General features: G+C 44.8%; 1 long non-coding RNA gene across 1 annotated transcript in view; it reads right to left on the bottom strand.

Annotated features, from left to right (window-relative positions):
- The window catches only part of LOC143960147 (uncharacterized), a 349,230-nt gene extending 328,646 nt beyond the window's left edge, over positions 1 to 20,584 (bottom strand). Inside the window, exon 1 of the long non-coding RNA XR_013270268.1 lies at positions 20,522 to 20,584. This is a non-coding gene — a long non-coding RNA (uncharacterized LOC143960147). The remainder of the gene's footprint in view (positions 1 to 20,521) is intronic.
- Between the last annotated feature and the right edge of the window lie 5,583 nt (positions 20,585 to 26,167).

Genomic DNA, 26,167 nt, shown 5'->3' with positions numbered 1-26,167 from the left:
GGAAATTGCGAACGTCAAGAACGCAGTGCTGTAAAACAGGTACGATGAGCCGAGAAAAATTAAGTTCAATAGCCAGTGCGGCTCTTCTGCTTGATTCCGAGCATGCGTGGAACTTTGTGTGTCGGAATTGTGTACACACAATCGGAATTTCTGACAATGGATCTCAAATTTTGTGGGACAGAAATTCTGATGGAAAATGTCTGATGGAGCCTACACACGGTCAGAATTTCTGACAAAAAGCTCACATCGAAGATCCCACCGTGTGTACAGGGCATTAGTATGAATAAAAATTACAAATTGGATTAGTGAAAAGGAAACTAACATGAATCATGTTGAATGAAAAATCATGAGTGTCCTATGAGATAAACAATCCTCTTTTGATAAAATATGGTCTCCTTGGTTACCTGCAGGTCCCGATTGAGCACGGTGGATAATGTATGGAGAATCCCCAGACGGAACCACTTATTTATTCTTTTTTTTATTCCTTTTTCCTATTCTTACCTTTTCTATTGTTCTTTTGATTCTTGCCAGTCTTGGATTCATGCTCTAGCGGCTCTTCTGCTACTTTCTTAAAAGAGCTGCTCATGTTTACAGTTGGGGGTTGGAGTTCCTTATGTGGAACAGTTTTGTTGTATAGTAATGGGAAATACTTAGGAAGCTATAATCACTGGATTAAAGTGATTGTAAAGCTAAGTTTTTTTTTGTTAAATAACAAACATAGTATATTTACTGCCACTGTGCAGTTCGCTTTGCACAGAGTGGCCCTGATCCTCGATTTCCAGGGTCCCCCAGCAGCGCTGGTAGCTCCTCTCCACATCGTTACCCCCGTATCGTTACCCAGGGGGTTACCTTGCGGACGCACTCCCAAATCCAGCATTTGTGCCCAAAAATGCAGAATGAAGGACTCGGACTCGGTCCTGGAGCCTGCGTCATTGGACTTAATTGACAACATCGGGAGCCAATGGCTGCTCTGCTATCAATCTATTCAAGAGCCGAGACAATGGGCAGAGGGGAAGAACACATCTCTGGCGTGGGAATTACGGGACTCAGGTGACAGAAGTTTTTTCACCTTAATGCATAGGATGCATTAAGGTGAAAAAACACAAGGGTTTACAACCCCTTTAAGGCTTTTCTACTTTGCAGGCCTCCTTACAGTGATTACACATTGGTGAGGTGTTGACCTCCAGATCCTTATGACTTGTTGCTTTGTATTCTGATTTCAAGAGCAACCATGTATACGGCCATCTCGCAATGTTAACAAAGTGTGTGCTGTATGGAGTTCGTGTATGCACCTGTGGCCTTATGAAGGACTCAACCTAACTACCCCGATCTCTTCTGTGGTCTCCCTTTTTGGTATATTTGATCCTCTCCCCTCCACTTATGTACCATTCTTGTTTTGTGTACAGAGCACGCACAGGAATGTTTGCTGCTCTGTATGATCACTTGCTACTCGTTCTTTTGAAAATAATAATAAAAATGACTGAAACAGAAAAATTACAAGTTAAGAGTATGGGTAAAGCAAATTAGGAGCATGCGCCAATATCAAATTGGTGGTATGAGCTCAAAGAAATTGGAAGTATGAGCTAAAGGTAATTGAGGGTATGGCCAAAAATGTGAGTGAGATTACAGTAAAGTTATCCAGAGCAAACAATGAAAATTGTAACTGTGCCTTATTGCAAAAAAATATATATATATATTGATTTGCGCTTTTCTTTTCGCCTTTTTCATTTAGCACTTTTCAGTTTGTGCTTTTCATTTTGTGCTTTTCAGTTCGTTTCTGAACGGCTGTTCGTCAATCAGGCATGTTGCGGAATAGGAGGAATAGAGGAGATTACGTGTTATTTATTATTGGCCTTGGAGTTATTACTTATTTTTTTTGGTTGAATAATGATTTGATTTTGTATATTTTCTATATTTTTTTCTATATTTTTGGATGCATAGAATGCACTTTTTTTAAGTTCTATTGGCAGATAGCATGTCTTATTTTTTTTTATTTTTATTTTTTAATACACAATAAAAAAATTGTGCAGAATAATACTTGGCTATGTGTTTTACTTCAAATTACAGTTTGGGAGTAGGGAGTTACATTTTAAAAAATACAATGCAAAATTAACAAGCATCTTAACCACTTGCCGTCCGTGCTATAGCCAAAAGACGACTACGGCACAGGCTGATAGCGTGAGGAGAGAAAAAAAAGCTGATTTACTGGTGGCTGCGAGAGGTGAAGGTACTTACCAGTGCCCACCAGTGCCACCTACCAGTGCCACCTACCAGTGCCCACAGTGCTACCTATAAATGAATCAGTGAATCATTACCAGTGCTGCCTTTCAATACCACCTATCAGTGCCACCTACCAGTGCCCATCAGTAACATCTATCAGTGCCAATCATCAGTGCCATCTTATCAGTGCCTATCAGTATCGCCTTATCTGTGCCTATTAGTGTCGCCTTATATGTGCCCATCAGTGCAGCTTCATCAGCGAATATCAATGAAGGTGAAAAATTACCCGTTAGCAAATTTTTATAACAAACTATGAAATATGTTTTTTTTTTTCTCAAAAAGAGGTTAAAAACTAGGGGATAATGGTGTTGTGGTAACAACAAAAAAAAACATAATAATATTATTGTTGATATCACTAGAAAGAAAAAGCCTTTGAAAATGAGTTTGCAATAACTCCATCAGTATCACCAACAAAGCAGCTTCATTATTATCCCATTAGAAGAAGAGAATGTGCACTGCATTTGGAGATTTCATAATTTGCCACGTCACAAATGTTAATTCTCCATTACAAACGCTAGTTTACAAGACCGACCACTTCAGGTTCCGAGCATACGTGTTTGTACTTTGGACTTTTGTACACAGGATTGGAAAATCTGACAACACACATTTGTTGGCGTAAAATTTGAAAACATGCTAGCCAACATTTGTTGGCGGAAAGTCCAACAACAATTGTCCGATGGAGCATACACATGGTCGGATTGTCCGCCAATAGCCTCACGTCAAACATTTCCCGTCGGAAAGTCCGATCGTGTGTACAGGGCTTTAGGGTACAATATAACACAACATTTCCACACACCATTTCTGTACCCAAAATGATCAGAGGGCATAACCTTCCCTCCTCCTACGTCTCTCCTTCTCCAGATCTTCCCCTTTATACATGCTGATTTGTATGGCATTCATTTTTATCACCAAAATCTGTCCCAAACAGAATGCATCTACTTGTAATAGTCACTTTACATGTTTCTGATTGAATTTTATATCTTTGTCTGATGTTCTCTTTTCACGGTACTTACCATTGACATGTTCATTTATCATGGACCCTAAGCAGGCTGCATTTACCATAAGGCACTTGTATGCCAGTGTTTTAAGCAGCAGGGAAAATGGAGCGGGAGACTGCAGAAAGCTCAGTACTAATTTACATGGGTGATTTTAATTACCCACTGCTGAGCAAAAACTTGTCAGCAATAACCTTATTTTCGGAACATTGATTTCAACGTGTTGCACATGAGTTGAATGGCAACAAAAGATGAAATAACCCAGTGCAAGGAGATTACAATCATTGCAATACACTTTCAACCATATTGATTCATAAAAAAAATGACAATGAGATTTTAACCACTTGAATTTTTTTTTAAAGCATTGCCTATGGAGATTTTTAAGTACCGTAGTTTGTCGGCATTCCACGAGTGTGCGCAATTTTAAAGAATGACATATTGGGTATCCATTTACTTGGCATAACATCTTTCAGATTATACAAAAAATTGGGCTAACTTTACAGGTTTGTATTTTTTTATTTTATTTTAAAAAAAGTGTATTTTTTTAAAAAAAAATTGGGTTTGAAAGACCGTGGACATAAATTATTGCATTGATCGCAATTTTATTCTCTAGGGTCTCTGCTAAAAAAAAATCTAAAATGTTTCTAAGGGTTCTAAGTAATTTTCTAGCAAAAAATATTGATTTACGCTGGGTTAACACCATTGGGAATTGGAAGAGGTTTGACGGCTCTCTATGGAGCCAGTTCACATATCTCTGCAGCAGGTCCGGTGTGTTTTGCAAAAGTTTTTCTTAGGTTCTGTCAGTAAATTTTGTAAATAAGTAATTTTTCTCCTTCACTGGTGGGTGCTGATGAGGCGGCACTGACAGGTTGCACTGTTGAGGTGGCACTTATGGGCACTGATGAGGCGGCACTTATGGATACTGATTAGGTGGCACTGATGAGGAGGCATGAATATGCCACACTTATGGGCACTGATATGTGGCACTGATGGGCACTGGTGGGCACAGATAGGCAGCACGGATGGGTAGCACTGATGGGCATTGATGAGTGGCATTGATGGGCAGCAGTGATGAGAATTGACTGGCATCTCCGTGTTTACATGTGACCGGCTGTGATTGGACACAGCCGGTCACATGGTTAAAGTATTTTTGTATATTGTATGGACCCTGACCAGGTCTCTTGGGCTGGAGCACCCCTCCCCCTCTTCATTACTTCTTATTAGTGGCCACCTGTGCGTAGGAGGAATCCCTTCAGTTCTCCCACATAGAGGAGTTTATCTCCCATGTTGAGACACAGGTAAGTGGGCTTAGCACTATATGACCATATAGTGTGACCAAACCCCTGTATTTCTGAATATGTTCAGGTGTTTTTAACTAGCCTTGCAGGATAAATGTAATCTTTGTATGTGTGCGCTGTAATCTGTTTTGCACATGGTTAGAGAGCCGCGGCTCTTTACACAGATCGGGGTCGTGCCTTCTCTTAGCAACATGGTGCACCCACTAGTAGCATGCTGTACACCCCCGGGGGCAGACAAGAGTGGTCGTTCTGGGAGGCCGTCATATGACGTCCACCCAGAATGAGAGCCGCACCGCCCAGCCGCCATTTGAAGGTGGGCGGGCGAAAAGTGGTAAAAGCGGTAGTAAACACCCGCTTGGTGTTTTTTACCTACAGGTAAACCTATAATAAGGCTTACCTGTAGGTAAAACGAATATCTCCTAAATGTGCATAGTTTAGGAGATATTCACCCTGCATGCACTCAGTTATGTCACCGGCACATGTGCTCCGTAGGTCCGGCATACATTTTTTTTTCACAAGCCACACAGCTGAGGTTTACAACCGCTTTAATTAGCTTGTCTGAGCTTCCAGGAAGCAGGGGGTGGGAAGTTACATTCTGCAAACCTAAAGCCCCGTACACACGAGAGGACTTATGTCCGACAGACCTCCAAAGGAGTTCCGCCGGAGTTTCGACGGAGTTCTGGCGGAGTTCTGGCGGACTTTTCGACCGAACGGACTTGGACACACACCATCACACCAAACTCCGACGGAGTCGAACGTGATGACGTACGACTGGATTCGAATAAGGAAGTTCATAGCCAGTAGCCAATAGCTGCCCTAGCGTCGGTTTTAGTCCGTCGGAGTAGCATACACACGAGCGGATTTTTCGAAGGGGACCGGGTCCGGCGGAGTTCCGTCGGGAAAATTTGAAGCATGCTTCATTTCTAAAGTCCGTCAGACTTTTGCGAAGCTAAAGTCCGTTGCAGCCCACACACGATCGGATAGTCTGACGGACTCGGTCTGACGGACTTTGGATGTTGAAAAGTCCGCTCGTGTGTACGGGGCTTTAGTGAGAGCTGATTGGAGTGAAGGAACACACCCTTCTTCACACAGTGCCCAGGAACAGAGCTGAGGATATAAATCACAGGCTGTGCCCTCCACTGTCATCTTTTTTTCCTCTCAAGCCCCCATACACACGATCAGATTTTCTGCAGATTTTTTTCCTTCAGATTTACCAAAACCATATAATATAAGGTCAAACCTTAGGAGTTTCAATTTGTATGCAATCAGGCAGGCCCTTCTACTACATGGTTTTGGTAAATCTGAAGACAAAAATCTGGGGCTTTAGTGTCAGGAAAACTTGTCCTAAGTGATTCATTCTGATAGCAGAGGAACGAAGCATCAGACAGAAATGACACCTAGGGGTTGATTTACTAAACCTGGAAAGTGCTAAATCTGGTGCAACTATGCACAGAAACCAATCAACTTCCAGTTTTTTTGTCAAGGGTTAATTGAACAAGCTGAAGTTAGAAGCTGATTGACTACAATGCACAGCTGCACCAGATTTTTCACTCTCCAGTTTTAGTAAATCAACTCCTTAGTGCCTTGAATTGAGACAAGTACACACTATAGAGAAGGGGTACTGAATTAAAATCCACGAAGGTCCGATCAGTAAAATTTTTCTCCAACTGAGGACTTCACATCACACGCCTCTTCCCCTTAAATCACAATCCCATTCTTTCATCAGATCCTCTGTTTTCCCCGGCAATTCACTATTCCCCCTTTACATCACAATTCCCCTTCACAACTGGACGGTTGTGGTCCGACTTGATAATTTAGAAGTAGTCATCCTCATAGGCCACGTAATGATCTCCATTCCTGCAGGATGGGTGCAAACTGAAGATCTCCAGGTCTTCTCCATGATTAAAGTTTGCTGATCTCATGTAACAATTAAGGTCTGGCCTGACAATATAGTAATACTTGTCCATGCCACAAAAATATGCTTTGCTTTTGCTCTTCGGGACAATCATAGCTGAGATGAATGCAAAGCCTATGTGCAGAGCTGAAAAAGATCCGTGGTGCTCAGCCCACCTTCACATCCCACACCCCCTATTCACAGCAGCCTCCTCAGCCCTGCTTCATCTCACCCCCCACAGCGGTGTCCTCTGTCCTCCCCCTCAGATTACCCCCTACATTGGCGTCCTCTGCCCCCCTTCACATTACCCCCCTACAGCAGTGTCCTCTGCTCCCCCCCTGCACATTACCCCCCTACAGCGGTGTCCTCTGCTCCCCTCCTGCACATTACCCCCCTACAGCGGTGTCCTCTGCTCCCCTCCTGCACATTACCCCCCTACAGCGGTGTCCTCTGCTCCCCTCCTTCACATTATCCCCCAACAGCGGTGTCCTCTGCGCCCCTCCTGCACATTACCCCCCTACAGCGGTGTCCTCTGCTCCCCTCCTGCACATTACCCCCCTACAGCGGTTTCCTCTGCTCCCCTCCTGCACATTATCCCCCTACAGCGGTGTCCTCTGTCCTCCCCCTCAGATTACCCCCTACATTGGTGTCCTCTGCCCCCCTTCACATTACCCCCCTACAGCGGTGTCCTCTGCTCCCCTCCTGCACATTACCCCCCTACAGCGGTGTCCTCTGCTCCCCTCCTGCACATTACCCCCCTACAGCGGTGTCCTCTGCTCCCCTCCTTCACATTATCCCCCTACAGTGGTGTCCTCTGCTCCCCTCCTTCACATTATCCCCCAACAGCGGTGTCCTCTGCGCCCCTCCTGCACATTACCCCCCTACAGCGGTGTCCTCTTCTCCCCTCCTGCACATTACCCCCCTACAGCGGTTTCCTCTGCTCCCCTCCTGCACATTATCCCCCTACAGCGGTGTCCTCTGCTCCCTTCCTGCACATTATCTCCCTACTGCGGTGTCCTCTGCTCCTCTCCTGCACATTACCCCCCTACAGCGGTTTCCTCTGCTCCCCTCCTGCACATTACCCCCCTACAGCGGTGTCCTCTGCTCCCCTCCTGCACATTACCCCCCTACAGCGGTGTCCTCTGCTCCCCTCCTGCACATTACCCCCCTACAGCGGTGTCCTCTGCTCCCCTCCTTCACATTATCCCCCAACAGCGGTGTCCTCTGCGCCCCTCCTGCACATTACCCCCCTACAGCGGTGTCCTCTGCTCCCCTCCTGCACATTACCCCCCTACAGCGGTTTCCTCTGCTCCCCTCCTGCACATTATCCCCCTACAGCGGTGTCCTCTGTCCTCCCCCTCAGATTACCCCCTACATTGGTGTCCTCTGCCCCCCTTCACATTACCCCCCTACAGCGGTGTCCTCTGCTCCCCTCCTGCACATTACCCCCCTACAGCGGTGTCCTCTGCTCCCCTCCTGCACATTACCCCCCTACAGCGGTGTCCTCTGCTCCCCTCCTTCACATTATCCCCCTACAGTGGTGTCCTCTGCTCCCCTCCTTCACATTATCCCCCAACAGCGGTGTCCTCTGCGCCCCTCCTGCACATTACCCCCCTACAGCGGTGTCCTCTGCTCCCCTCCTGCACATTACCCCCCTACAGCGGTTTCCTCTGCTCCCCTCCTGCACATTATCCCCCTACAGCGGTGTCCTCTGCTCCCTTCCTGCACATTATCTCCCTACTGCGGTGTCCTCTGCTCCTCTCCTGCACATTACCCCCCTACAGCGGTTTCCTCTGCTCCCCTCCTGCACATTACCCCCCTACAGCTGTGTCCTCTGCTCCCCTCCTGCACATCATCTCCCTACTGCGGTGTCCTCTGCTCCCCTCCTTCACATTACCCCCCTACAGCAGTGCCCTCTGTTCACCCCCCCCTTCACATGACCTCCCCACAGTGGTGTCCTCTGTCCTCCCCTTCACATTATCCCCCAACAGCAGTGTCTTTTGTTCCACTCTCTTTACCCTACTCCCACTCCAAAGTGGTGTCCTCTGTCCTCCCCTTTACCCCCCCCCCCACAGCGATGTACTCTGCCCCCCCCCCCCTTCACATTACCCCACTACAGCTGTGTCCTCTGCCCCCTTCACATCTTCACATATCCCCCCCCCCACAGTGGTGACCTCTGTTCCCCCCTTCACGTTACCCCAAACTTGCTAATTCATGTCTTTATGGACCTTGCTTTGTGCACTGGTGTGCAGTGATGTTGAAACAGGAAGGCCATCCCCAAACTGTTCCCCCAAAGTTGGGAGCATGAAATTGTCCAAAATCTCTTGGTATGCTGACGTCTTAAGATTTCCCTTTATTGGAACTAAAAGGCCAAGCCCAACCTATGAAAAGCAACCCTACACCATAATCCCCCCTGCACCAAATGATTTAGACCAGTGCACAAAACAAGGTCCATAAAGACATGGATGAGAGAGTTTGGGGTGGAGGAACTTGACTGACATGCACCTGACCTCAACCCAATAGAACACCTTGGGGATGAAATAGAGTGGAGACTGCAAGCCAGGCCTTCTCATCCACATCAGTGCCTGTGACCTCACAAATGCGCTTCTGGAAGAATGGTCAAACATTCCCATTGGCACACTCCTAACAGTCTTCACAGAAGAGTTGAAGCTGTTATAGCCGCAAAGGGTGGGCCAACTCAATGTTGGACCCTACGGACTAAGACTGGGATGCCATTAAAGTTTGTGGGCATGTTAAGGCAGTCCTCCCAATTCTTTTAACAATATAGTATATGTGCGCATATATATATATTATATATATATATATATTGTGAGGGGGTTCGCTCGGTAGCGGGTGTGTGTGACCCCCTGGATGGGTTCACAACACAAAGTCAGGCACAGCAGACAGCGGTGTAGGTGCAAAAAACAAAAGGTCCGGTTTATTTAGGCTACATCCAGTGATACATATAACAGCCAAACAAAATAAAACAAGAAAATAAATCCTGGTCAGCTTGACCTCTAACTACACACGTAGACTCCCTGTCTAACAACTGGGTGCAGCCTTGTGCTGCCCCAGTCCCTGTCTCTATTGTAGGGGTTTGCCACACAGTTTAACTCACCGCACAGAACAGATCTCAGACTCCCCAGTCTATACACACAAAACTGGTTCCAGGATGGAGCATCTCCCTATGCATGCTGGGGTTTTTTGTAGAGGTCTTAATGAGCCCACTTACTTCAGCTGGGCTCATTAACTCTTCCCCTCTAATTGTAAAAGTCTGCATAAAGCCTGAATCTAGGACACACATATTTCCCATCCTGAATACAACCAGGTGATTTTACCTGCGTGCTGCCACATACCCCCCCCTCTTGTTTCAACCTTGGGGTTGTAACACAAGCAGCCAGACACGCATGTATCCGAGACAAAGCATCCACATTCCCCATTTTTACACCAGGGCGATGCTTAACTGTAAAGTTAAATTCCTGTAGGGCCAGGAACCACCTATTTACCCTTCTATTGGTCTCCTTGTTTTGAGCCATCCACTTTAAAGGAGGTGACTGATCAGTCACCAGGTCAAAGTGCCTACCTAGCAGATAGTACCGAAGGGAATCTAGAGCCCACTTCACTGCTAAACATTCCTTCTCAATCGTGGAGTAATTTACCTCATGGGACTTCAACTTCCTGCTGAGGTAAATGACTGGGTGCTCTTCCCCGTTCCAGACCTGGGATAACACTGCTCCTAACCCAACGTCTGATGCATCAGTTTGTACAACAAAGTCCTTAGAGAAGTCTGGTGAGTACAACACTGGCTGGCTACATAAGGCTGTTTTTAAGGACTGAAATGCTTCCTCAGCCTCTGGGGACCATTTAACCATAACCGACTCTTTCCCTTTTGTCAGGTTGGTGAGGGGCACAGCCTGAGAAGCAAAATGGGGAATGAATCGTCGATAATAGCCAGCGATTCCCAGAAAGGCCCGTACCTGTTTCTTGCTGTTGGGACGTGGCCAACTCTGTATGGCCTCGACTTTATTGACTTGGGGTTTTATCACCCCCCTCCCAATAGTGTACCCAAGATATTTGGCCTCCTCCTGTCCAATGGTACACTTCTTTGGATTGGCCGTAAACCCAGCTTCCCGGATAGAGTCTAGGACTGCTTGTACTTTTGGCAAATGTGAGACCCAGTCTGTGCTATGGATAATCACATCATCCAGGTAAGCTGCAGCATATTTATGATGGGGCCTCAGAATCTTATCCATTTTCCGCTGGAATGTTGCCGGTGCATTCTGTAACCCAAACGGCATTCTCTTATATTGGAATGCCCCATCTGGGGTTACAAACGCAGTTTTCTCCTTGGCCGACTCGGCCAGGGGAATTTGCCAATACCCTTTGGTGAGATCAAGAGTTGTCATATATCGGGCTGTTCCCAGCCGGTCAACCAACTCATCTATACGTGGCATGGGGTAGGTGTCAAATTTTGTAACTTTATTTAATTGTCTAAAATCGTTACAAAACCGCTAGCTCCCATCAGGTTTGGGCACTAGTACAATAGGACTGGACCAGTCACTCTGGGACTCCTCTATCACACCCAATTCCAGCATCCTTTGAACCTCCCCACGTATTGCCTCCCGTCGGGCCTCTGGTATTCTATAAGGTTTTAGTTTTACCCTTTCTTCTGGCGGGGTGATAATGTCATGCTCTACGCCAGATGTTTGTCCCAGAAGCTCAGAGAAAATCTCTTTGTTACGAAGTACAAACTCTTTAACCTCCTGTTGTTGGGGTTTCGATAAGGTGTCTGCTATTCCAACCTCAGGAACTAAGCAATCAGGCTGTACTTGTGACAAAGTCTCTGCGACTAGGGATTCCCTATCCCTCCAGGCTTTCAGCAGATTGACGTGATGGATCTGCTCCGGCTTTCGCCTTCCTGGCTGTCTAACCCTGTAGTTCACCTCACAAATTTTTTCAATTACTTCATATGGACCTTGCCATTTGGCCAGAAATTTGCTTTCAACCGTAGGGACTAGCACCAAGACCCTATCCCCCGGGGAAAAAGTACGTGTCTTGGCCCCACGGTTGTACACTCTCTGCTGTGCTAACTGCGCTTGGGTTAAATGTTCCTTTACAATTGGCATTACCTGTGCAATTCTATCTTGCATCAGGGCGACATGCTCAATCACACTCCTGTGAGGAGAACTCTAATTTTCCCAAGTTTCCTTGGCGATATCCAGCAGCCCTCTTGGGTGTCTCCCATAGAGCAACTCGAAGGGTGAGAAACCCGTAGAGGATTGGGGTACCTCCCTAATGGCAAACATCAGATAGGGTATTAGACAATCCCAATTCTTTCCATCTCTATCCACCACCTTCTTTAACATTTGTTTTAGGGTTTTGTTGAATCTTTCAACCAACCCATCTGTTTGGGGGTGATACACAGATGTACGCAATTGCTTCACTTTGTACAACTTGCATAATTCTTTCATAACCCGGGACATAAAGGGTGTACCTTGGTCCGTAAGCAGTTCCTTACAAATACCCACGCGGCTAAAAACAAGGGATAGCTCTTTGGCTATGGTTTTGGTCGAGGTATTTCGGAGAGGAATTGCTTCCGGATAACGGGTGGCATAGTCCAATATAACCAAAATGTACTGATGCCCCCTAGCAGACTTCATTATCGGACCTACCAAATCCATTGCGATCCTCTCAAAGGGGACCTCAATGATAGGAAGAGGTACCAGTGGGTTACGGAAATGTGGCATAGGTGCCGACTTCTGACACACAGGGCAGGAGGAACAATAATTTTCTATTTCCTTCATGACCCCAGGCCAATAGAATCTCTGCAATACCCTCTCTCTGGTTTTCTCTGTCCCCAGATGACCTCCCAGAATGTGTCCATGAGCCAATTCTAACACCAACTTCCTGTAAGGTTTGGGCACTACAAGTTGCTCAATGGTTGCTTCTGCCCTTTGAGCCACTCGATATAGCAGGTCCCTTTCCATAGTGAAGTAAGGATAAGGGCAAGTCTTATCTGGGTTCACTAACTCGCCATCTATTTTCACCACATTTTCCCGTGCCTTTATTAGGGTGGGGTCTTTTAACTGTTCTGTGGCAAAATTTTCCCTGTGAACCTCAAGATCCGAAAACTCCACAGACGGCATGTTTTCATCTGAGGATGTTGGCTCCTCCCCAGTTTCTCGAGTTTCCCCCGCCAATACCGACAAGGGAAATTCAGGAGAGTCCTCACCACTCCCAGAGGAATTCTGGTCATCTTCCTGGTTTATAGGGGCACCAATGGGGGCCTCAGGACAATCCCAGAGTTCCCAGAATTTTGGAAAATCCCTTCCCACAATAGCATCATGTGGTAACTGAGACACTAACCCCACCTGATGAGAGAGGTTACCTTTGGGGGTCTCAAAAAACACTGAAGTTACAGGATACTCTCGGGTGTCCCCATGCACACAAATAACAGCCACCCTGTTCTTCCCAGAGACCTCTGTAGTAACTAATTCAGCTTTTATCAATGTTACCAGGCTACCTGAATCTAGCAACACATCAACATGTCTACCATTAATACACATTTTACATAAATGTTTCTCAGGTCCCCGAATGGCAGTGCATGCAACTGTCGCAAACAGCGACTGACGTCTCTCCCTTATAAAGTCACATTGCATAGGCTCATCCACAACTGGGCAATTGGCTGCAATATGTCCCTCTTGCCGGCAGCGGTAGCAAATAATTTTTTTCGCTGCCTCTTGCAGCATGGGCTTCCTGGGCTGCTCCCGCCAGACCTTAGGTAGAACTCCCACCCTCTCACTCTCTCCACCCTCACCCCTTGGAGTCATCTTACCCGCCACTGGGGATGATCTGGTCTTAGGGGGGAAAGTCCGTGAGTCCCTGGAAGAGGTGGTCAAGTTCTCTGTAGCCAAGTACCTCTCAACCAGATCCACAAGTTTATCTGCATTTTCTGGGTCTCCATGGCTTACCCATTTTTGGATGGCAGTAGGAAGAGCTCTCAGGAAACGATCCATAACCACACGTTCCACAATGTTTGGTGCGGTCAAAATCTCTGGCTGCAGCCACTTCCTGCTCAGGTGAATGAGATCATACATTTGAGACCTGGGAGGTTTTCCAACCTGAAAAGTCCAGTTATGCACACGCTGAGCCCGGACTGCCAGGGTGACACCCAGCCGTGCCAATATTTCTGCTTTTAGCACCACATAGTCTTTTGCTTGGTCAGGCTCTAGGTCATAATAAGCTTTCTGCGATTCCCCAGTTAACAGAGGGGCCACCAGTCCAGCCCATTGCTCCTTAGGCCACTTTTCCCTTTCAGCAGTCTTTTCAAATGTGGTCAAAAACACCTCCGGATCATCCTCTCCAGTCATTTTTGTCAGTAAACGGCTCACACCAAAGGTTGCGGTATTATTGTACCCACTTGCTTCATTGGTCTGCGGACGTTGCTGTATCAATGTCTCTATTTGCTGTTGAAAATTCTGCTCTTGCTTCTGCAACAGGTCTATGAAGCGGGCTTCAGATCGCTGCTGGGCTTGTTGCTGAGCTTCCAAACTCTGCTGCAAAGTTGCATTTGTCTGCTGCTGATTTGCATTTGCCTGCTGCTGGGCTTCCAAACTCTGCTGCAAAGTTGCATTTGTCTGCTGCTGATTTGCATTTGCCTGCTGCTGGGCTTGTTGAGCTGCAAGGCTCATTTGTAAAGCTGCATTTGTTTGCTGCTGATTTGCATTTGCTTGCTGCTGGTTTGCATTTGCTAGAGCCAGCTGTCTCAGTATCTCCTCCATGCTGGCCTTAACAAAAAAAAAAAAAACTGCCCGCATTCTCCACCAACTGTGAGGGGGTTCGCTCGGTAGCGGGTGTGTGTGACCCCCTGGATGGGTTCACAACACAAAGTCAGGCACAGCAGACAGCGGTGTAGGTGCAAAAAACAAAAGGTCCGGTTTATTTAGGCTACATCCAGTGATGCATATAACAGCCAAACAAAATAAAACAAGAAAATAAATCCTGGTCAGCTTGACCTCTAACTACACACGTAGACTCCCTGTCTAACAACTGGGTGCAGCCTTGTGCTGCCCCAGTCCCTGTCTCTATTGTAGGGGTTTGCCACACAGGCGTTAACTCACCGCACAGAACAGATCTCAGACTCCCCAGTCTATACACACAAAACTGGTTCCAGGATGGAGCATCTCCCTATGCATGCTGGGGTTTTTTGTAGAGGTCTTAATGAGCCCACTTACTTCAGCTGGGCTCATTAACTCTTCCCCTCTAATTGTAAAAGTCTGCATAAAGCCTGAATCTAGGACACACATATTTCCCATCCTGAATACAACCAGGTGATTTTACCTGCGTGCTGCCACAATATATATATATATATATATATATATATATATATATATATATATATATATATATATATATATATATATAATTATTTCTTTTTTGCCTTGTATTAGAAGGTGCACCTCCTCAGCATTGGCTGCTCTTTACTCACCTGCCCCCAATAGATGTATCATGCCTATCTCATGCCTATCTCATGCCTGAATGACTGTATATTATTGCCAACAGAATGACTGGACAGAAAATGAACACAGTGATTAATTAGGGGGATGGAGCATAAAGAACGCTGCAAACACATCCTTTATATTAGCAAAAACAAACAGCTAAAACCTACAGAATAAATCCTTGGCACTGATAACAATGTGTTCCATTTCTTTCCCCATTAAAGCCCTTTCATTGAATTTGTTAAGCTCATTACTCATTTTCTATCATCACCCAAAAAATAAGAATATTAGGTGACATCAGGTCCGCTGAAATATGAAATCCTTTAAAAAAAAAGTGGAGTTAAAGTGGCTGTATGTGGCAAACTAAACAGCAGTTGTACTTTTATGCCATATGCTGGGATTGTGCAATGCTTATAGATGATGGCTCATTCAGCTGCTCTACTTCTGATGTGAGACATGATTACAGTAAGGTTTACCGCACTCTCCGGGGAGATGTAGACATACGGAAACACTCTCTAGCACTCCAATTAGATTATGTAATAAGGCCGCTATTACAGAAAGATATGCAATGCACTGACAGGAGTAGGAGGCAATCATTGATTATATAATAGCAAAGTAAGGCTATTATTTTAGAAGTGTTGCAACAGGTGCTACCAAAATTGTTACAAGGTATTCATAAAACTGAATGAACGCCCTCTGATTACATAATGACTCATTCACACTTGGTGTGGTCTCTGAAGAGCAATCCACTTTCCGAATCGCTCTTCAAAGAACATTTGACAGATGGAGAGAGGAGGCAATGTATCACCTCCTCACTGCCAGCTTTTACCCTCCTTGAACCCTGCACTGGCATGCCACAACGCCGCACATTGCACACAGTTGGTCGGCGCTTGCAGAGCAGCCCCATTCACTTGAATACAGTGTTCTCAGGAGGTGCTATGTCCGCTGAAAGCAACAGGGGGTATAACCAACACTGTATCCTGGCCTAGGCCAACAAGGCCCAGGCCTAGGGCAGCACTTCGCAGGGGGGGGGCAGCACAGAAAGTTGCTGCCAGCTTGCGCTGTTATTGTAGCACCAGTCTTATGGGGTGGACTGGGCTGAAAGGAAAATAAATATAGCGCCCCCATAAAGCGGCCGCACTGCTTCCGGTATGCGGGTGGCCGGCATTCCACCACTTCTAATTTTGACTGTCCTATCATCCTGGACCACAAGCCTTCCTCACTGTGCTATATGTTTTCTGCTGCACCATTGGCATGGTTATATCTACTTAGTCCTCTCCATAAAATTATCAGAAATTTGTGCTTAGACCCCTTTCACACTGGGGCATTTTGCAGGTGCTACAGCGCTAAAAATAGCGACTGCAAAGCGCCCTGAAAGAGCCGCTGCTGTGTCTCCAATGTGAAAGCCCCGAGGGTTTTCACACTGGAGCGGTGCGCTGGCAGGACGCTAAAAAAAGTCCTGCTAGCAGCATCTTTGGAGCGGTGAAGGAGCGATGAATACTGCTCCTTCACCGCTCCTGCCCATTGATATCAATGGGGCAGCGCGGCTATACCGCCGGCATAGTGCTGCTACAGCAGCGTTTTGCAGTGGTTTTAACCCTTTTTCAGCTGCTAGCGGGGGGTAAAAGCGCCCTGCTAGTGGCTGAATAGCGCCGCAAAATCTACGGTAAAGCGCCGCTAAAAATAACGGCATTTTATTGCCGGCGCACCGACTACCCCAGTGTGAAAGGGGCCTTAAATTAGAACTATAGGCAACACTTTTTTCATTTTGGAAAGAGTAAGGGAAGGTTATAGCCCCTGTCAGTTTATTTTTAACCATCCCTGTCCCATTGCTGAGATTTCCCTTCACTTCCTGCCCCATAGCCAAACAGGAAGTGAGAGGAAATCTATGCAAATTAAGGGAATCCATTGCCCCCCCCCCCCCGGCCCTCAGAACTAGTGTCCCTACTCGCAAATTTGAGGGCGGGTCTTAAACAGCAAGGGGTGGGTCATATTTAAATTAGGGGGTGCAGAGTTTAGTCAGGCCTAGGGCAGCACAAACCCTAAATACACTACTGGCTATAACTCCTGCTGCAGTGGCGAAGCAAAGAAATACAGCCACAGCATGTGTACCCCCATTGCCTCTGCAGCTTAATGGGAGCAGTTGGGGGCTGTACAAAGTGTGAACAAACCCCACAATTATTACTGTATACTGTACATAAGTAGGTTAGATAGAATATTGTTTGTTTAGAGATTAGGTTATAGTAAGTTAGTGACATGCCTGCACCACTGGTAGTGTATTGCTTGAAATGAAAGGATGAGAAGACAAGTGGAAAGTCCATCATATGAATAATTAAGGGGTTTCCTCTGCTCTCTGGGATTCCAATGTTCAGTACTGGAATATCTGTCCCAGCTGCGCACTGGCTTCTGTATTAACGTTCTACCGCACATGAGCGTCTAAGCTCTAAAGGAGGGGTCTCCAAACTTTTGAAACAAAAACTGTTTACTGCCCTTCAGACTTTAGGGGGGTCAGACTGTGGCCAGTGGAAGTTAAAAATTCCCTGGCATCAGTAAACCATGCCATAGACTTGGTGGTCGGTGGGAGTAAAGAAAATTGCATTATTGGTTTCAGTGGGAGGAATTGTGCCCAATCTTAGTTACATAGGAAAAAAAGAAATAAAAATGTACAATCCTATATACTAAATCAGAGATATGCAATTAGCGGACCTCCAGCGGTTGCAAAACTACAAGTCCCATCATGCTCTGCCTCTGGGTCTCATGCTTGTGGCTGTCAGAGTCTTGCTATGCCTCATGGGACTTGTAGTTCTGCAATAGCTAGAGGTTCACTAATTGCATATCCCTGTACTAAATCCTATACCAACAGTTGATCCAGAGCAAGGCAAAAAAAACATCAAAGTATGTTCCAATTTGCTCCAGCAGGGGGAAAACAATCCTTCCTGATCCCCAAGAGGCAATCGGATATTCCCTGGATATTCCCTGGATCAACTTTACCTATAAATATTAATATCCAGTTTAGGGCTCCAACGAACGATTATTTTTATAATTGATTAGTTGGCCGATTATTGTTTTGATTATTAAATTAATCGGATAATAACATTAAAAGTGTGGTGTATAATTTAGTTAATATGTAAAGTTAAAAAAAAGGAAATGTATTCTTAAATATCTCTTTGCAGTGGTAAATATAAATAACCAACTATATGGTATATATCTCGAATCCACTCTGAGAATAACAGACAGAAGAGATATACTGTATATACTATTAGAGGAGAGAGACTGTATATACTATTAGAGGAGAGAGACTGTATATACTATTAGAGGAGAGAGACTGTATATACTATTAGGAGATATACTGTATATATTATTAGAGGTGAGAGACTGTATATACTATTAGAGAAGATATACTATATATACTATTAGAGGAGATATACTGTATATACTATTAGAGGTGATATACTGTATATACTATTAGAGGAGATATACTGTATATACTATTAGATGTGATATACTGTATATGCTATTAGAGGAGAGAGACTGTATATACTATTAGAGGTGAGAGACTGTATATACTATTAGAGAAGATATACTATATATACTATTAGAGGTGATATACTGTATATGCTATTAGAGGAGATATACTGTATATACTATTAGAGGTGAGAGACTGTATATACCAGGGATATGCAATTAGCGGACCTCCAGCTGTTGCAAAACTACAAGTCCCATCATGCCTCTGCCTCTGGGTGTAATACTTGTGGCTCTCAGAGTATCGCTATGCCTCATGGGATTTGTAGTTTTGCAACAGCTGGAGGTCCGCTAATTGCATATCCCTGGTATATACTATTAGAGAAGATATACTATATATATTATTAGAGGAGATATACTGTATATACTATTAGAGGTGATATACTGTATATACTATTAGAGGAGATATACTGTATATACTATTAGAGGTGAGAGACTGTATATACTATTAGAGAAGATATAGTATATATACTATTAGAGCAGATATACTGTATATGCTATTAGAGGAGATATACTATATATACTATTAGAGAAGATATACTGTATATACTATTAGTGGTTGAATCTTGTAAATATTATCAGACTCAAATCAAATTTTTTATTCAAAGAAGAAAAAAAAATTAAAGACTGTTTTGCCAATTTTCAGGCAGAACTGTAAGATACTATGTATGACAGATTCCCTTATTATAGGCAGGTGGCTTGATAAAAGCTCACTGCGCCTGCTGTCACTGATTCTGGCCATACAAGAACAATTTTTCGTATGAATATTCTTGTTTGAAAATTGCTACGTGTGTGGCCAGCATAAGGCTTGGGTTCACACCTATGCAGTTTACTTTCGATCAGTTTCTGCAGTGCTTTTTGCTGTGCGTTTTTGCATGCACAATCTTTGTGCGATGTGCATTTTGCATTTTTTATGCTTTTTTTTGCCAATTTGTTGGGTAGATTGTAAAACGGAAATTGCGGCAAAAAACGAACTACATGCTTTTTAGCAGCTTCTACTCTGAAATCTTTTGAACCAAAAAAGAACAAAAAAAGCACACCGTCTTGCATTGAAAAAAGTCATTGACCCTTTCCAAATACGCAGCGGCAGAGAAAAGCAAAGATCAAGGCACTCTGCTCCACATCTGGTGGACATGCCCATCTCTCCAACCCTTTTGGATAACGATACATCAACTGATAAAAACCATAACGACATACGACGTACCTTACAGCCCGGCTCAATTCCTACTACACCACACCACACTATCGCAAACTTCATATCGCAGATCCATTATAATCCACTTGATTAATGCTGCCAAGCAATGCATCCCGATCCACTGGAAATCCCAAACCATCCCTACCGTCCAAACATGGCTTCAGAAAATACAAAGGATAGCAGACATGGAAGAACTAATCCATATAGCTAGGGACACCCCAAGTAAATATGGATCCAAATGGGCATGCTGGAAACACTTCTTAACTACTCCTGACTTCGATCGCATTAAAGCGCACAATAGCTAGACCAAGATATAGATGAAGACTCACACTCAGCACTCCAACCTGTGACTTAACTTCTCTGATCTTTCTATACCCCAAAATGACCAATTTCCCCTTACTGGGTCCCCCCCCAGAGAATATCTGACATCCCAAATCCTCGACCCTTATGCTTCTAATGACCAAAATATAGATACACTGCCACATAACCCACTCGCCTACCATCTCATTTTTCTCACCACACACTTATGATTGAGGGCAACGGAGGCTAACCCATCATCCCTCCCCTCTTATCCCCTGCCCCCCCTCCCCCTACTTTTTCCTCCCCCCCTCTTACCCTATCCCCCCCCCCCTTTTTCTTTTCTTTTTTTTTTTTTGAAAGAAAATTATTATTTAATATTTACTGATGCAAAAAGAAATGCATCCAACGGACTTCCATACGGATGACTGTCTAGACAATTTATACCGTCTGGTTGGACCAATAATAGTGTTTGGATCTTTAAAGTTGATGTTTGATTTTCGCTGTTATACGAATTACTACATGTGTTCTATGTGACTTACCATTTGCAACAGATGTTACTCATATGTTTCTACTTGCTGTATTGTCCTTTTATTCAATAAAATCTATTGGAAAAGAAAAAAGCAAAGATGTGAATGTGTACCATAGGAAACAAAGGTAAATTAGTTTAGTGCGTTTCTGCAAAAAGCACTAAAACTGCATAGGTGTGAACCAGGCCTAAGACGTTTAATAGCACCTGTCATCATGGGGTTAAAATGGGTATATTGGGTAAATCAAATTAAAACGAGTCCTTTATAGTACAAAAAAAGAGATAATCTCTACTATAAGGGCTTCATTTATACTGTGAAACAGTGAAAGTAATACTTATATCATAATTATAATAATAAATACACCCAGAAGTAGGATATATCGGTATTTTAAGTAGGAGTCAGATATGAAGCTATATGAAAGGAGGAAAGGAGATATAAATATTTTATAATAAAGTATTACTAAAAGCTGAGACTTTTTTTTTCATGGATATGATCATTTTAAATATAATGCACAATACTGGTAAAAGTTTACTTTAAATGTAATTACAGTATAATCCCTTATATTACCTCCAGTCTATCACCCCCTACCTTCTTTAGGTTCAGATGCTGATCTTCCCTGCACAGAGTCTTTAAAGTGATTTTTTTTTTTTAACAACAAACATGTTCTACTTGCCTGCTCTGTGTAATGGTTTTGCACAGGGCAGCCCTGATTTTCCTCTTCTGGGGGTCTCCCACCGACGCTTCTAGTTCTTCCTGCCTTCAGAGTCCCCCCATAACAAGCTGCAAAGTATAGTATAGAGTTCCCCATATAGCAAGGTAAAAAAAAGGTCAGACTTTAGAACCACTCACTTCCCACCCAGGACTACATGTCCCATGAGGCATTGCTCCTCACACATTTTCATTCACAAGTTCTCAGGCACTTACTGACATGTATGGATGGTATACTGAGCTGTATGTGTGCTGCACTGTGTCTTCTGACATGACATTCCTGATATGTAAACAAATAATGCATTATGTATGCAGGCCAACTAATCGGCTGACCAATTAATTGATTATGAAAATAGTTGACAACCATTTATTTTCATAATCGATTAGTTGTCGAATAATCAATTCGTTTTTTTCCGCCCTAATCCGTTATATTATGTACATTTAGGAAAGAATCCAGACTTTTTTTAAAGCATTTAAATCTAGTGAGCTGGACAGAACCACCTCTGGAGGGAGTCCATTCCACATTTTCACAGCTCTTACTGTGAAGAAACCTTTCCGTATTTGGAGATGAAATCTCTTTTCCTCCGGGTGTAAAGAGTGCCCCCTTGTCCTCTGTGATGACCTTAAAGTGAATAACTCAACACCAAGTTCACTATATGGACCACTTATGTAATTGTACATGTTAATTATATCCCCGTAAATCTCCTCTTCTCAAGACAAAATAATCTCAGTTCCTCTAATCTTTCCTCATATCTGAGCTCCTCCATGCCTCTTATCAGTTTAGCAAGAAATGCCGGCAACTCGATTGCTTCTTCTTAAATCTTTATTGAGCACTAACAGCAGTGCGACATCTAAACAGCTAACATGTTTCAGCCGGAGCCCTCCTCATAGCTTACACTTATCCTTACTCTTATCCTCATAGCATACTCCTATCAGTTTGGTTGCCCTTCTCTGCACTTTTTCAAGTTCCCAGATATCCTTTTTGAGAACTGGTGCCCCTAACAGAATTGCATATTCCAGATGAGGTCTTACTAATGATTTGTACAGGGGAAAACTTATCTCTCTCTGGATACCTCTCTTAACCCCTTCCCGATCAGCTGCCTGTGCTAAGTTCCCAGGTCTGTACACCTGCTATGCCCATTATGAGGGGTTCCCACTATTCTTGTGCTGAGTTCCTGGGTCTGTACACCTGCTATGCCCATTATGAGGGGCTCACACCATCCCTGTGCCGAGTTCCTAGGTCTGTACACCTATTGTGCCCATTATGAGGGGTTCCTACCATCCCTGTGCTGATTTACCGGGTGGGTACAACTGCTGTGCCCATTATGAGGGACTCCCACCATCCCTGTGCTGAGTTCCCAGGTCTGTACACGCTGTAGCGGGCGCGTGTCACCGGAGCCCATGCGCGTGCCAGATGGGCGCTATGACCGCCAGGCACCTGCAATCATTCTTGACAGCGCGAAAACCAGGATCTGTGTGTGTAAACACACAAATTCTGGTTCTATCAGTAGGAACAACGATCCCTCTCCTCCTCATTGGTGTTAATGGGAGGAATAGTGCCCAATCATTGGTATCAGTGGGAGGAAGCGTGCCCCGTAACTGATGTCAGTGAGAGAAATTTGTTTCCCAATTCTTGTGTCAGTGGAAGAAATAGTGGCTCAAATCAGTGGAAGGAATAATGCCCCTAGGGCCGGAAAAAGACAAGCAAAGGAGCACATTCGGCATGCCGAGTTAAAATTGCCACACTATGAGGCTAGGCACTATGAGGCCATGACAATCTGTACTCACCCAAGCAGCTGCTATGTTCATTTTGAGGTTGGTGGTCGGGGTTCTGTTTAATCATCCTATTTTAGGCCACTTTCACTATTAGACACACTCTGGTCATGTCCATTGCTCTCTTTGGCATGCATAACAGAACATGTCTTTTAACTGTATCCCAGCAGTGTCAGTTACTGGCTCTCTGCTCTGCCTACTGGAGCACTGGGTTTTGCAGGAGCAAAAGCGGCTGGCCCAGGCTTTCAGCGGTGCACTAAGAGGTGGAGCCAGCTGCCGCTCAGGCATTGTGCGGATCCCAACATTAAATTCCCCTGCCGCCTCTAAGACCCCTGATTGCTCAGTTCTTGGTCTTTAGTGACCAGAGAACCGGTGACTGTAACTTGCTGGCTCTCTGCTCGGTCCCTTCATCGCTTACTGGATCGCTGGGTTTTTCATGGGGTGGGAGTTACTGGCTCAGGCTCATCGGCGTGCTTAGAGGCTGAGCCAGCTGCCACTCAGGCAAGGGGGGATCACAAAATTTAATTTTAGATCCCTCCAGAGCCTGGACCAGCTGAGTGACATCAGCCAGCAGTGGACTTTTGCCCATGGTTGGGAGTGCACTTCTGTGACGTACAGGAGAAGTAGGGCCACAGGAGCTTTAGACCAACTTCTCTTTTAATGTAAAAGGACAGCCAGAGTAGTGGCAGGGCTGTTATTCCAGTAGACGTGTACTGTGGAAGCTGTGTCATAAAAAGGCATTGAGAATGCAAAGAACTAGTATTGCCTGTGAGTTCCCTGCCAATGATTTTCCATTAAAGTATAGCTAAAGGCGAAAGTGTTTTTTATTAGTGGAGAGGGCTTAGAACACCTGCCAGTTTTTTCTGCTGTCTGTATCCCTGTTAAGGAGATTATTACTATTATTATACAGGATACAGTTTGCGCAGCGCGTTACAATATGAGGGCAGACAGTACACTTACAATACAAATCAATACAGGAGGGATCAGAGGGCCCTGCTCGTTAGAGCTTAGGAGATTCACTGTCTCTATTTGTCCTTTTTACCATTATCATTGAAAGTAAAAGAAAATCCCACATTTTGGGTTGTCCCCAAAAAGTAATAGAGAGGAAATCTTCCTATAGGGACACTATTTCTGGTTGACTTGGGGGTTCCTTACTTTGCAGGGATTTCTTCTCCCTTCCTGTTTTGGCTAGGGGACAGGAAGTGAAGGCGAATCTCCCCAAGGGGACAATGTAGGAAAAAATATACCTTCAATAAAAATAACCCTCACTTACTCCGAGGAGGCAGCAATCTTAATAAAGGGCCATGTCTTTCCTTGCTCATTTCAGGGCAGAGCATTTCAGGGCTGTCCTCTGATGAGACGGTTTGATGGTTTATCTGATGACTAGAAATGAGGCGCCAGGAGAGGTGAAAGAAGCACAAATCAGCAGCATGTGTGAAGAAGTGATATTCTTTCATTGCAGGCCCTCAGGTATAGCTTCATCTCCAGAAGGTCCTTAGATGAACAGTAAGCAACATATAGTGACATTCCCAAAATCAAAGTCCAAATCTTTTCAGACTAGCAGTCAGAGGCACAGTGTTTTAGATCAGTGGATTCCAACCTTTTTGGCAGAAGAGACCAGCTACATGGAAGAAAAATGTTCCAAGGCCTGGGGGGTGGGGATTTGTGAGGGGGTATGCAATTTCTTTGCAGCCAATTTGTTGAGGCAATGGCTGGTGTTAGCGCTTCAATCATCATGGCACAATGGTTGCTATGGTGTCAGGATGATTAAAGTGCATTATTTTTATTATGACATTGTAATATAAAATTTTATGGTTCAACTCACCATAATGCAGAATTAGTGGGAGCCCTGAGTGTGTCACTTGCCACATTGCCTGCCACCAGATGCAGATTGTCACTTGCCATGTCACCTTTGGGCGGCACAGTGGTGTAGTGGTTAGCACTCTTGCCTAGCAGTAAGAAGGGTCGCTGGTTCAAATCCTAACCATGACACTACCTGCCTGGAGTTCGCATGTTCTCCATGTGCCTGCGTGGGTTTCCTCCCACGCTCCAAAGACATGCAGGTAGGTTAATTGTCTTCTGTCCAAAATTGGCCCTAGTATATGAATGGGGACCTTGGATTGTGGGCTCCTTGAGGGTAGGGACAGATGTGAGTGTGCAATGTACAGAGGTAGGGACAATTGTAGACGCTCATACAGGTTGAACTGGATGGACTGGTGTCCAGTCCATTAAACCTTACTAACTATGTAACTATGTGACCTTCCTTCAAATGCAGCCTGTCACTTGCCATGTCGCCTGCCACCAAATTTGGATCGTCAGTTGCCATGCTGCCTGCCAACAGATGTGGATTGTCGCTTGCCATGCTGCCTGCCACCAGATGTGGATTGTTACTACATTGGTGGCAGCACTGGTCCATTGTGGCAGCTTCCAAGTGAGGGCAGGAGAGTGGTAATGTGGGGCGGGTGGTGAGAGATGTCATCTCTCTGCCGCACCTCTGACATTGCCAAAGAGCTCCTAACTTGATAAAAAAAAAATCTGGAAGCGGATTGATTTCTATGCAGAGCTGCACCAGATTTTGCACTCTCCACTTTTAGTAAATCAACCCCACAGATCTGTCTTATAGATGTAGCACCCTGATGTTTAGGCAGGGTTGCTCTTAAATTTGCCTGCCAGGTATAGCTGATTTCACCAATGATTTCACCCCAAGTCTAGAATTGCTGCACTTCTCTCTTCTGTCGCTGGTACCTGGTGACATTAGATAAGACAAGGGTGAGGCAAGGACAGATTAGGAATATATGGGGTTTCTCAGCCAATGGGCAGGGGTTTTCAACCCCTGTATACTTGCCTATTTTCAGGATGCTCCAATCCAGTCATGGATCTCCCCCGTGTCAGCCAGTGCTTGCTGCATAGGAGAGGAGAGAACACTCCAACAACAGCTGGTAAAGCCTGGGGGTGGTGACGTTACCCATAGGTTTCAATGGCCCATGTGTTCTTGGTGCTCTTTCTTCTCCCCTGCTGCCTGACACAGGGGAGCCAGATCACATGACCAGACCAGAGCGAGCTGAAAATATGGAAGTATATACATTTAATATACATCTTATATACATTCTTACACAGCTTAGTAAGCATAGGTGTTAGCAGAGGGGGAGTTTCAAGAGCAGTTAGGGGTTAAAATGT

This window comes from Lithobates pipiens, unplaced genomic scaffold (assembly GCF_037356315.1).
Source record: "Lithobates pipiens isolate NorthernLeopardFrog02 unplaced genomic scaffold, aLitPip1_a1.2 Scaffold_8, whole genome shotgun sequence".
In the NCBI taxonomy this organism is placed as follows: domain Eukaryota; kingdom Metazoa; phylum Chordata; class Amphibia; order Anura; family Ranidae; genus Lithobates; species Lithobates pipiens.
This window is presented reverse-complemented; position numbering and strand designations above follow the sequence as displayed.